Genomic DNA, 13138 nt, shown 5'->3' with positions numbered 1-13138 from the left:
GGGGCTCTGCGTTTTATTCCTGCTGGCCTCGGGTTTGGGCTCTGCCCAAGGCGAGGGTACAGAGCTCCGTTATTTACAGCTCTCGACCTGCTAAAGTATCGTGGCCACAAATAATCTGCCGCAGGGGCTAGCGGGAGAGTTCTTTGCAAGCCCTAACGCAGGAGATAACGGGTCACAACAACGCAGCTGGGAAGCCGTAACGCAACGGGACGGTTCTGTAGGTTACGTTTTTTTGAAACAGTTTAGAACTGTGAACTCAGCGCAAGTCCAGAGTCCTCCAGGGGCCGGGACTCCCCCACCTCCAAGGAAACCTTTTCAGAGACCCTCCTGGGGAGGCAGTATCAGGAAGTGCCCTAGGGCTCAGGTTGGCCAGGGAGACAGACATAGAGAAACAGATGCCATTTGAAAGACTCTTTGTAAGTAACCATGACTTTCTCAGCTACCTCCTGAAGCATCATGACTTTATAGCCAGTCATACCACCCCTCCATCCATCTCTCCCCCACCCATGCCTCCCTGGTATTCCTCCCTCCAGCCCACCCCCCCTGCCACATCTTCTCCTTTAAAACTCCCTCCCATCCCCCCCCCCCCCAGCCTTCTCTCACCTATTTCTCTCTCCCTCGCCCCCCATAGCATCCTACCAACCCTGCTTCTCCCCCCTTCGCATCACTTCCCAAGGGCTTACCTTGCACCGGGTCTATTTTTATCAACAGGTAATTTTTAAAACATTTTTTTTAATTATCCTGATGAAAGCTCAGCTGGAAACCTGAGTCATTTCAAGCGCTCCGCAGACCCAGCCAGGGCACTGCCAGCGCCTGCAGCCGCTTCCAAAGAGGCTCACACCACTAGCCCCTGCTGCCCCCAGCACCCACCCTCCTCTCCCGGCTCACCCAGGGACCCCGGAGTCGCTTCTTCATTTCTTAGCCCCCCCCCCCCCCCCCACACACCGCTCCCCCGCAAGTAGATGCTGGGGCTTACTCCTTCTCCCCCAGCTACCCCCCCCCCCCAGCCATTGGGCCCCGGCGGGGGAGGGGGCGCTGACACCCAGGGCAAAAGGGGGCCGGTGCAGGGGGTGGGGAGCAAGGGGAGGCGGCAGGCGAGCGGCACAGGACGGGAGCGGGGCCCGGGCAGGGCGCACGGAGGCAGAGCTCGGGGAGGGACCGGGGGGAGAAGCTCTGTCCCCCGCAAGCGGCTGCGGGAGCCCCCGAGCCCGGGGCTGCGGGGCGGCCGGTCCCTACCTGCGCGGCTCCCCGGGGCTCCGGGCGGCGCAGCGGGCGGGAGCCGGGGCTTTTCCCGCAGATCCGGCAGCGCTCTCACGCCGATCCGGCAGCGGCGGCAGCCGGGAGACCGTGTCCGGCAGCACCGGAGAGGAGCGGAGGGAACAGGGGGGGCCCCCGGTGGAGACCTGGGGAACTGCACGGGGCTGGGGGGTGCAGAGCCAGGGGAGGGGAGAGCGGGATGGGGGGTGCAGGGCCAGGAGAGGGGAGAGCGGGATGGGGGGTGCAGCGCCAGGGGAGGGGAGAGCGGGCTGGGGGGTGCAGGGCCAGGGGAGGGGAGAGCGGGATGGGGGGTGCAGGGCCAGGGGAGGGGAGAGCGGGCTGGGGGGTGCAGGGCCAGGGGAGGGGAGAGCGGGATGGGGGGTGCAGGGCCAGGGGAGGGGAGAGCGGGCTGGGGGGTGCAGCGCCAGGGGAGGGGAGAGCGGGCTGGGGGTGCAGGGGGGGGGTTAGTGCCGGGGGAGGGGGCCAGTGTCCGGGGAGTGCAGTGCGGGGGGGGGGGGGTGCAGAGCCGGGAGGAGGGGTCAGGGGGCAGTACTGGGGATGGAAGAGGGAGACGGAGAGGGGGTGCAGTGGCGGGAAGGGGGGTGCAGAGCCGAGGGGAAGGGGCTACGGCTGAGGAGGGGGATTCAGTGCTGGGGGGGAGGGGACACTGGGGGGAGGTGCAGTGTCAGGGAACAGGGGGGTGCAGTGCCCGGGGGAAAGGGGAACGGCGGGGGGTGCAAAGCCATGGGAAAGAGGGTATGGGGGGCGGTGCAGTGCCCGGGGGAAGGGGGCACGGGGATGCAGTGTCGGGGGGAAAGGGGCCCGGCGGGGGGTGCAGTGGTGGGAGCAGAGGGAACGGGGGTGCAGTGCCCGGGGAAGGGGGCTCGGGCCGGGGGGGGGGGGGGGGGTGCAGTGGTGGGAGCAGGGAGAACGGGGGTGCAGTGGCCGGGGAAGGGGGCCCGGCGGGGGGGGTGCAGTGGCCGGGGAAGGGGGCCCGGCGGGGGGGTGCAGTGGTGGGAGAAGGGGGAACGGGGGGTGCAGTGCCCGGGGAAGGGGGCCCGGCGGGGGGGGGGGTGTCAGTTCCCGGGGAAGGGGGCCCGGCGGGGGGGTGCAGTGCCCGGGAAAGGGGGCCCGGCGGGGGGGTGCAGTGTCGGGGAAAGGGGGCCCGGCGGGGGGGGGGTGCAGTGCCCGGGGAAGGGGGCCCGGCGGGGGGGGGGGTGCAGTGCCCGGGGAAGGGGGCCCGGCGGGGGGGTGGTGCAGTGCCCGGGGAAGGGGGCCCGGCGGGGGGGGGGGTGCAGTGCCCGGGGAAGGGGGCCTGGCGGGGGGGGGGTGCAGTGCCCGGGGAAGGGGCCCCAGCGGGGGGGGTGCAGTGCCCGGGGAAGGGGGCCCGGCGGGGGGGGTGCAGTGCCCGGGGAAGGGGCCCCAGCGGGGGGGTGCAGTGCCCGGGGAAGGGGGCCCGGCGGGGGGGGGTGCAGTGCCCGGGGAAGGGGGCCCGGCGGGGGGGGGGGTGCAGTGCCCGGGGAAGGGGGCCCGGCGGGGGGGGGGCAGTGCCCGGGGAAGGGGGCCCGGCGGGGGGGGGGGTGCAGTGCCCGGGGAAGGGGGCCCGGGGGGGCGGGGGGGGGGTGCAGTGCCCGGGGAAGGGGGCCCGGCGGGGGGGGGGGTGCAGTGCCCGGGGAAGGGGGCCCGGCGGGGGGTGCAGTGGGGGGGCGCTGCACGCACGGGGTGCGCTAGGGACCGGCCTAGCCCCGCGTGGGGGCCGGAGCGAGTCGTGGCGAGGGGCGCGGGGGCCCCCTGCCGGGGCCGGGGGGAAGGAGCCAGGCGGGAAGGGGAGCACCGGCCGGGCCCCCCGCCAAGTGGCCATTTAACCCCCGGGTCCCCCCTTTCCAAGTTGGGGGGCAGCCCCGCAGCTCCGGCCAGGCCTGGGCCCCCGAGGGAGCCGGGGCTGCGCTGGCCCGTCCGGGCGCGGTTCCCTCCGGCCCGGGGAGCGGCAGGCTGGCGCTTTGGACACGACCCCCCAGAACCCCGCAGCCCCGGCTCCGGCTGCCCCCGCCGGCTGGAGTCCCACGGCGGGAGCAGCGCCGCAGCCCGGCCTCGTGGCTGGTTCGTGGTTTGTTTTATCATTTCATGGCGAGACACATAAAAGCTTTTTACACCTTCCATGAACCGGAGCGAGAATTAACCAGCTCAGCCCCCCCGCTGGGCACAGCCCGGAGAGACGAGAACAGCCGCGAGGGGGGGGGGGGACACTGCCTCCGACATCCAGACACTGCTCAGAAGAGCTGCAGGGACGAGCTGGAGGGGCTTTGAACCCCCCCCCACACACACACACACACACACACACTCATTTCCCTTAGGACAATAGCCACAAGGCCTTGAAGTTGCCCCCCTGAACCAGGCCGGTCATTCCTTGTGCTGGGCTTGAAAGAGCATTTCACCAAGGGGGGTGCTGCCTTCACCTTTCATTCAGCCTCATGCCCCCCCTCCCCAGATTCATGGCTGAGACAGCACCTCATTTTGAAAACAGAGGGGCAAGGCGGTGCTGGGCAGAAAAGAAAATGAGTCTGGCTTGAAGTCAGGGCTGGATAATTGGGTGACCACAAACAACTTCTGCACTTCAAGCAGCTAAAATTGTGATTCCACCTTCAGGCAAGCTTCAGGGCATAAACTGGCCACAGTAGGGGAATCCTTCAATATTCTCATTGTAGGTGTGATCAGGAGGGGGGCTGAGTTCCTGCCATTCAGCTTGGCATTTTCTGTCCCTGGAGAGATTTGCATTGCAGGCTGGATAGTCTCTTCCTGCAGTTCTTTTCTACAGAATACAGAAACATGCTCTGCCTTCAGGAAAGTCCTTCAAAATGTTCTTGTGAGCTTCCCCCTTGTCTGGAGGTTGGTAAAAAGATGACTTGAGAGAGCTGGATAGCTAGGACAAGGCCTAGACTTCAGAAACTCTCAGGATTAAATTCCCAGCTCAAGTGATCTAATAAAGCTCTTGCCCAGCTGAAAATCTTTCCCTTAGCATTTAATAGAAGGCAACAGCAGCTGGAGAGAACATTCCATGAAAAGAAGCATCCCAAAGAAAAGTTCCTGGCTGCAAAGGCCTTGGTAATCCAGGATCCACAGCAGCGTGGGAAGCGGAAACACAGGAATGCTGGAGTTACAAGCCTCTTGTTCTCCCATTTTCCCCTTTGTCACCTAACGTGTTCTAGCCCGACTGGCAGGAAGCTTGGAATAGGCTTCATCGAATCATAGAGCTGGAAGAGACTTCAGGAGTCATCAAGTCCAGCCCCCTGTTCTATGCAGGACCAATCCCAGCTAAATCAACCCAGCCAGGGCTTTGTCAAGCCAAGACTTAAATACCTCTAGGGATGGAGATTCCACCACCGCCCTAAGGAACCCAGTCCAGTGTGTCACCACCCTCCTCGTGAAATAGTTTTTCCTAATATTCAACCTAGACCTCTCCCACTGCAACTTGAGACCATTGCTCCTTGTTCTGGCACCCGTCACTACTGTGACCAGCCTCTCTCCGTCCTCTTTGGAACCTCCCTTCAGGAAGTTGAAGGCTGCTATCAAATCCCCCCTCACTCTTCTCTGCTGCAGAGTGAACAAACCCAAATCCCTCAGTCTCTCCTCATAGGTCATGCACTCCAGCCCCCGAATCATTTGGTTGCCCTCCGCTGGATCCTCTCCAATGCGTCCACAGCTGGGGGGCCCAGAACTGGACACAATCTTCCAGATGTGGCCTCACCAAAGCTGAATAAAGGGGAATAATCACTTCTCGGGATCTGCTGGCAATGCTCCTCCTAATGCAACCTAATATGCCATTCGCCTTCTTCACTACAGCTTCTCAACCACTGTAATGCCCAGGTCCTTTTCTGTAGAACTGCTATTTAGCCATTCAGGCCCCAGCCTGTAACAATGCTTGGGATTCTTCGAAGACAACGAGCTCCTTGTCCTTTATCAATTTCCTTTGATTTCACCCTTCCTGAAATAGATTGTTTTGTTTGATACATTTGGGTCTCAAATTGGTTCTAGGATAATTCAGTAGGGAAATTAGTGCTAGTAGGTGCTCCCATCCTGTTTACAGAGATTACACGTACGCTTGGGGGCCGTGGTGGTAGATGTCCTACAAAGACATAGGAAGAGAGATACAGGAGACAGGTAAGGACAATCCCTCCCCAAATAGAAAGGTGGGCTAACAGTGCCTGACGCAAGGGACGATCGTGGGCCTGGTCCACCATGGAAAATTCTACAAGCAGAGCTGGGCACGGGGTGAAAAAAAAAAAAACTTTCCCCAGCTGATGTAGACACAGCAACGTCAAGCGAGATGTTTTCTGAGATGCTTTTCCCTGTTGTGCAGAGAGCAGATATTCCTGTAGGTAGACGCACCCCAGCCTCCAACATACATGGGGCACAGTTCCAGCAGTGTAGTCGCCGTGGGGGCAATAAGGCTTTGGTTTAACGTCACCCATCAATCACCATGCTTAACAGCACCTACCCGTGCGGGCACTGGTGAAGCGAACACACTTCCTGCTGTGACTGTGGCAGTTTCTGGCAATGCCTCTCCCCCCTCCCCTCCCAAAAAAGTAGGTAGCAGGGTCAATGCACAAATTCTTCTGTCAACGTAGCTGTGGGGTTGAGTCAGACTCAGTCCCAGGCCTGAGAGCTGCAGCTATTTCACCCATGAGGGACAACACTAGGTCCACCTATCGTGTAGGAAGACAATGAGTAATCCTGCTACAATAAGCACCTACTACGGCTACATTACAGCGAAGATCAAAGCTGCTGCAGTTGATCTGCCAGGGTTCGAATTAGCAGGCCTAGTGAAGACACACTAATTTGAACTGAGAGGGCACGCCCATTGAGGCTGGTAGTCCTTTGAATAGAGTAAGGGAAGTCAAGCTGTGTTCCCATCAACTTCCTGCAGTGTGAATCGCACCAAAATTTGATATATTTCAACTCAAGCTATGCACTTAACGTAGCTGGATTTGCATACATTAATTCAAACTTATCCCCTAGCGCAGACCGAGCCTTAGAGACCAACAAAAAAATATACATATAGGCTATGTCTAGACTGGCATGATTTTCCGCAAATGCTTTTAACGGAAAAGTTTTTCCCAGTAAAAGCATTTGCGGAAAAGAGCATCTAGATTGGCACGGACGCTTTTCCACAAAAGCACTTTTTGCGGAAAAGTGTCCATGTCAATCTAGACACGGTTTTGCACAAGAAAGCCCCGATCGCCATTTTCACAATCAGGGCTTTTTTGTGCAAAACAATACTGCGTTGTCTACACTGACCCTCTTGCACAAAAGCATTTGCACAAGAGGGCTTTTGCCTGAACGGGAGCAGCATAGCATTTCCACAAGAACACTGACAATCTTACATGAGACCGTCCGTGTTCTTGCGGAAATTCAAGCGGCCAGTGTAGACAGCTGCTTTTGCGGAAAAACGTGCCAGTCCAGAGGCAGCCATAGTATCATGAGCTTGTGTGGGCAAAACCCACTCAGAGCAAGAAGTGGGTTTGGCCCATGAAAGCTCATGGTACTATATGTGTATGTTTGCTGGTCTCTAAGGTGTTACAGGACTACTCTTTTAAAAAAAAAAAGTTACAGACTAACAGCAGCCCCTCAAACTACAGTTTAGGTGCAACTGCTGAGGCTTATAAGGTGCAGAACGAAAATCAGATGAATGCACAAAATGATCAAAATAGAGAACCAAAAGCTATACTCATAGGAATTGCCCTACTATACTAGACCAGTGCTCAGTCCAGTGTAGTACCCATGTCTGACACATTTGCAACTAAAACTACAATTTGCTAAACAGCTTGGCCCGTCTAATAGGATATCATCCATTAACCCCAACATCCTAGCCAAATCTCCACCCCCACACCCACTAAATAACATTGTATTCACTTAGGTGCCTATTATATAGTGAAACAAATTACTCCTGCACTTTCAGCAGCACATAGGGTATTCCTCTCTTATCTTAAACAGTCATGTAGTTTAACTCTGTGCCCTGTAAACAGCTGCTGCATTTAACTCCAGAGGTGGCTACATTTCAGTGGCAGGGTAAAATAAGCAGGCTGCATTGAAGTTCGTTAAATCCATAAAGCGCTGTGAAATCCTTCCGGATGAAAGACACTACAGAATCCAGACACTTCATTACACAGATACAGGGGCAAAAAGCTGTGTGTGTGTGTGTGTGTGTGTGTGTGTTTGTGATTTTTCTTCATTAATGCTCAAAATTGGCAAAAAAAACCCATGTCCACATTTTACAGAGAGGCTCAGCCTTGAGAGGAGAGCTGGAGTGTAGAGTACACATGTAATGCTAATTGCAAAAAGAACAAAACAAAAAAGCCACACCAAACCCACCCACACACACACCAAAAGACATACCCAGAATTTTGACTGAAGACAGCTACAAGGAGTTAATCAAATCAACTGTGTATATAAGGAACATTTTGTGGAAAATAATCCGGGCTGTTCTTTCATTTGAAAAAGTAGAAGAAAACCTGTTCAAATGTAATAGAGGATTCTAGACGGGGAAAGGGGCTGTGACCCCAATCTCAAAAGCACTTACACACATGGGTCACATTACTCGTGTGAGGAGCTGCATTGAGTTCATGGGGCCAGATCCACAGCTGGTGTAAATGGGGTCACTCCACTGAAAGAAAGGGGATTCTGATCATTTACAGCAGGTGAGGAAAGAGGATCTGGCCTCGAGGTCTATTCACATCGGTAAAAATCAAACAGACGAGTGTTCGCAGGCTCCAACTCTGAGTGGGATGAAACTATGAAGTACTAAAATAACCACCATAAAGGTCACTGATGCCAATACCTTTTCATGATGGGTTTGGTGAAGTGAATAGCTGTTCGCCAGGTACATAGATGATGCGCTATATGTGCAGGAAGTGCCTTTTCTTTGCATACGGAGCCTTGTACAACGGGGTTGAATCACTAGTAGGCGAATGTTAATGCAAATCTATATCTGTATATTTTTAGAGTGCGTCTGTCTGCGTCTGAGTCCATATGTTCAAGACCTCCTTCTAAATTGTAAGAGCTAGGATGACCAAATGTGGGAGGCAACTTCCTCTTACTGTAACTTATACCAAGGTCAGGGTTCGGTTGTGCCCGGAAAACAGGACGTGCTGCGAATGAGACTATTTTCCATAACGCAGAAAGGGAGGGAGCAGAGGGACACAAAAGGGAGGGGCATGGGACTGAGTGGCCACTGGGGGCAGCAGCAGTACCAAGAGTGGCCAGCAGGGGTAGGACTCAACCCACTTGCCTGCCTCCTGCCTGGGTAGCTAACCCCACCCCCTCTGCCCAGCTGGAGCCGGCCCATAGAGCCCCAGCCCCCATTGGACAAGATTGCAACCCCAGATCTCACCTTCCCCAAAGGGGCCACCCTCTGGTGATGGCAGCCCTGACTCCGCAAAAGGAGCCGCTGGCTGGGGAGCAGTGCCATCCTCACTGCCACAGGCGGCCGCTGTGAGCCCCCCCACTACCTTCCAGCCCCCGGCCTGAGTCCTGCACCTCTCACCAGCTTTGACTTTCCCACCCTCTGCCCGCAGCCCCTCATCAGTCGACCCCAGCCCTGGACCTCCCACCCCTGCCTTGAGCCATCCCCCCACACTCCTCCCAACTCTGTCCCTCCCACACTCAAAACCTCACTGCAGCCTTCATTTTCAAAAATTGCAATAATTGAAATAGAACATGGACATTCTTCCATTATTTAAAAAAAAATAATGTTAAAGGCCCGAGCTAAGCCAGATACAGCTGCTAATAAAAACGTAAGCGCTCTTCTTCTGGCATGACATCTTCCAGGCACTAGAGCATTGGACTAGTCAAATCAGGACCTAAGCCTAAACGTTAGATCCCGTTATCTGTTCCCACATCCCTCTTCTTTATGACGGGCCTACTGGTTAGAGTGGAGGAGCGGCTACCCCTCCTCATGGCATTTCCTAACCTTTGAAGGATTAGCTTTGCCATCACAACAAAGATTTTTTCCTCTTGGAACACGATTATGTTCTGACTCACACAGAATCCTTCAATAGATGAACTTTCCCTACAGCTAAGCCAAAATCTTCCCCGGCCCAGACTCTCCAATATCACCCATTGCCTGAACTCTACCTTCATTTATTGTATTCTAGCAGTAATGTGAGGCCCTCACGGAGGTTATGTCAACACTGCAGCTCTGTTCCGGGATATCCTGGAAAAGCAATGCCGTGTCCAAGGAACACACCCACTTTTCCTTGTACGAGGAAGAAGGGATGTACCAAAAAAGGAATTTTTTCCAAAATTTGGCACTGTGTAAACATGCCAAATTTTGGAAAAGCCTCTTCTGAAAGTAAAGTGGGAAAAGAAATGCAAGTTTGCAATTTGCGTATCTTTTTCCAACTTTTCTTTGTAGCGTATAGGCAGCTTGAGAGCAGAGCCGCATTGTAGGAGTTGCTGATCGTACCCATGGTAAGACTGTATGCAAACTAGCTTACAGTATCAATACACAAAGGTAGGAGAAAGGAAGGATTGTTAACCCCCTATTAAAGATGGAGACTGCAGGTCCACGCTACGGGGGAGGATTGGCTTAAGGTATGCAATTCCAGCTACATAAAAGCACGTAGTTGGAGTTTATATACCTTAAGCCGAGCTAAATTGAACTCCAGAAGATCAACTGCTGCAGGGTTGATCTTCCGGGAAGTGAAGACATGGCCTCATGAACAGAAACATGGTCTAGACACAGATATTAAGCCCAGATCATTACATTCAGGGGTTTGACTCATTGATTTCAAGTGGGAATCAGGTGTCCAAATAACCACTGTGGATCAGGGAATTCTAGAACTTTCCCAAAGATACCGGAGTGGGGGGCGGTGTCCATGTAGTGACAGGAAATGAACTTAGCTCTCTGAAGGTTGCGTTTAATACCGTAACCATATTTCTTTGTCATAATAAAAAAAAACCACCAGACCGCTGTTTGCAAAGTAGTGCCCTTGATTCAGATTGTCAGATTCTTTATTGTTCTGGTGTTCATTCCCTTGTAATTACTGCCATCAAAAGATGTTTTCTTCTGTATGTTTCATTCATGTGCCAAAGAAAAAATAAAAGTAGTCAAAGAAAAAACACTCCTCTTTGAAATGTGGTGAAAGCACAAGAATTAAGACTTTAAAATGAGAAACACTCCAGAAAAAAGGACCCTCCCTGCATGAAGAATCAAGTTGATTTAATCGGCAAGCCAACATGCAGCATGGTTAAGTAGACACTATAGCGAAAGGTTCTAGTCCTAGTTATGCCATTGACCAGACATGGGACCATGGCGAAAGCATTTTTACACTCCGTTCCTACTCTCCCTCTTGCACCGTTTCAATACACAAGGTAATTTGTTGAAACCAAACTCATCTCTTGCTCTATTTGGACAGTTCTAGCAGAATAGGGTCCTAGTCTAGACAGTACTGCAGTATGAACATTAAACATCTGTTCCGGAGCTTCACCGCCGAGTAAATGTGGGCAGCAAAGCTACGATTGTACAAGAACACTGCAAAGACCAAAGCTGGAGCTGGCCGAGATAAGCAGAATTTTCCTTTCCCTCGAATACAAAGCATTTTAAAACCCTTTGAATGAAGCCAGAGAAGTGAAGAACCACAGAAAGCAGCCGCTGTAGAAAGCTGAAAGACATTGGGTAGAAATAAAGTGACAAAGTTCAAATCCATAATTGATCTTAAAAGGCGAGTGGTTTCAACACACACTGCCATATGGATAAACTAGAGGCCCAAGCAGAGGAGTGGCTTCCAGAAACTCACGTTCTAGGCCCATGTTGGACCATGACTCCCGGTCAATTGTTTTGGTCTTACTTTTCAATATATAATGCCTCAATTTGTGGCCAGTTCTTTGGGCTGATTTTCAGATACGTGGAGCACCTTCATCTCAGAGTCACACTGGAAGCCCAAGTACATCAAGCCCAAAGTATCTTTCGAAGTTGGGTAGGAAGACCTCTTGAGGTCACTCCATTTCTAGGATTCACTTTTTTTACTTCTTCCAGTTCCTGAGCCTTTAGGATGTTCTCTGAGGTCATATTTTTAAACTTCACTCTGTAAGCCCCAGGACTAAAAATGCTCTTAAGAGAAAGATGAGTTTCTTACATTCACACAACTAGCAGTTGAGGCTTTAAGAAAACCACCAAATCTCCCACCAGCTGCAATGTATTACTATGGAACCTGACCTGGCAAAATCCTTGAGCCTTTTCATCTGAAACAGGCCAAAGCTGAACACATTTCAAGTACCAGTTCTACTACAGAAAGGGAGGATGGGTCTCTCAACTACCAAGTTGCCTGGCATAACTCTGGTTCTCAATGTGCATGGATTACACTGAAAAAAGCATACAAGTATCAAGAAAACAAAAAAGAAAAAAGCAGTCATGTAGCACTTTAAAGACTAACACGATAGTTTATTAGATGAGCTTTCGTGGGGCAGACTCACTTCCTCCGATCATATTCTGAAAATGAATAGGTCTGACCATTTTGTAACAGAGGGGTACAATGAAAGAAGGTTAAAAAAATTACAAACTGACAATTCAGCTACATAGAACAAAAGTTGGGGATGAGGGGGAGAAGTGACAAGGAAGAAGGAAATTGCTATTATAAGAATCAATTAAGTGGCTAATCTGGGGTCACTACGTATATCAAAAGGTGGGGAGGCTATCTTTGTAATGTGTAAGATAATTATCATCTTGATTAAGGACCATTTGCAACATGTTGAATTTGAGCATAAATAAAAATTCTGAAGTCTTCCTTGTCACTTCCCCCCTCGCTCCCACCTTTTGTTCTATGTAGCTGAATTGTCAGTTTGTAATTTTTTAACCTTCTTTCATTGTGTCCCTCTGTTATAAAATAGTCATACCTATTCACTTTGGCTATTTCGAAACAACAGATGCTGTTAAGATGCGGTTATTTTGAGAGAAAAGCCTTCTCTCGAAATAACTGGTAAACCTCATTGTATGAGGAATAAGGGTTATTTCAAGAGAACGGTTTTCTCTCGAAATAGCCGCGTCTTAACAGCATCTGTTATTTTGAAATAGCGCCATAATGCAATTATGCAAATGAAGCATGGGATATTTAATTCCCGGCTTCATTTGCAATTTCTAATGTCTTCATTTGCATCCCCCTCTTGAAAGAGGGTGCAAGTGTAGACATACCCTTTCAGAATGTGATCTGCGGAAGTGGGTCTGCCCCATGAAAGCTCATCACCTAATAAACTATTTTGTTAGTCTTTAAAGTGCTACCTGACTGCTCTTTTCTTTTGCCAAGATCACACTAACAGGGCTACCTCTCTGACTCAGTATCAATAAGTGCAGGCAAAAATTGATAATGTGGGTGCCAGCTCTAAGAGGCAGTTCTATGACCAGATTTCTGTGTTGATCTGGTCTCTCCTGATCTGTATACGCAGTAAAAAGGTAGCAAAACCTCTCACTCTCATTCAGTGCCATCTAATTAGACTTCAGAGCTAGGATGAGTGCGTGGGAGGGGAGGGGTATGCCCAGATATCAAAGTAAAATTAAAGAGACAGAGGAGTGTTTAATCTCATTGTCTTCATAAGGCTCATATTGAGGGCAGGTGGAGGAACCTAACTATGCCTTTGAAAGTGGCTAGAAAGCAATAGCCCAAACTGGAGGTTGAGAGTGGAAAACAAAGCTTTCCTTCTTCATGTTAATTCAAGGCTGTGTTATTTCAGGTTAGGAAGCGGAACCTGTATTCAAAAGTTTCGGGGGGGGGGGCGGGGGGGGCAACTCCACCCCACACTGATTAATAGCCTCGAATAACAATAACCTCATCATATGAATTACGGCAAAACCTCCAGAGAGCCGACAAATGTAGATTTACTCTCCCATCCA

General features: G+C 52.4%; 1 protein-coding gene across 1 annotated transcript in view; it reads right to left on the bottom strand.

Annotated features, from left to right (window-relative positions):
• Positions 1-1390, bottom strand: part of GRIK4 (glutamate ionotropic receptor kainate type subunit 4) — a 368975-nt gene extending 367585 nt beyond the window's left edge. Inside the window, exon 1 of the mRNA XM_075909747.2 lies at positions 1237-1390. The gene's annotated coding sequence lies outside the window, so the exon portion shown is untranslated. The remainder of the gene's footprint in view (positions 1-1236) is intronic.
• Positions 1391-13138: the final 11748 nt, after the last annotated feature.

Source organism: Pelodiscus sinensis, chromosome 25, assembly GCF_052426305.1.
Source record: "Pelodiscus sinensis isolate ZL-2025 chromosome 25, ASM5242630v1, whole genome shotgun sequence".
Classification (NCBI taxonomy): domain Eukaryota; kingdom Metazoa; phylum Chordata; order Testudines; family Trionychidae; genus Pelodiscus; species Pelodiscus sinensis.
Note: the sequence above shows the minus strand (reverse complement) of the source record. Positions and strands in the feature narration are given on the sequence as shown.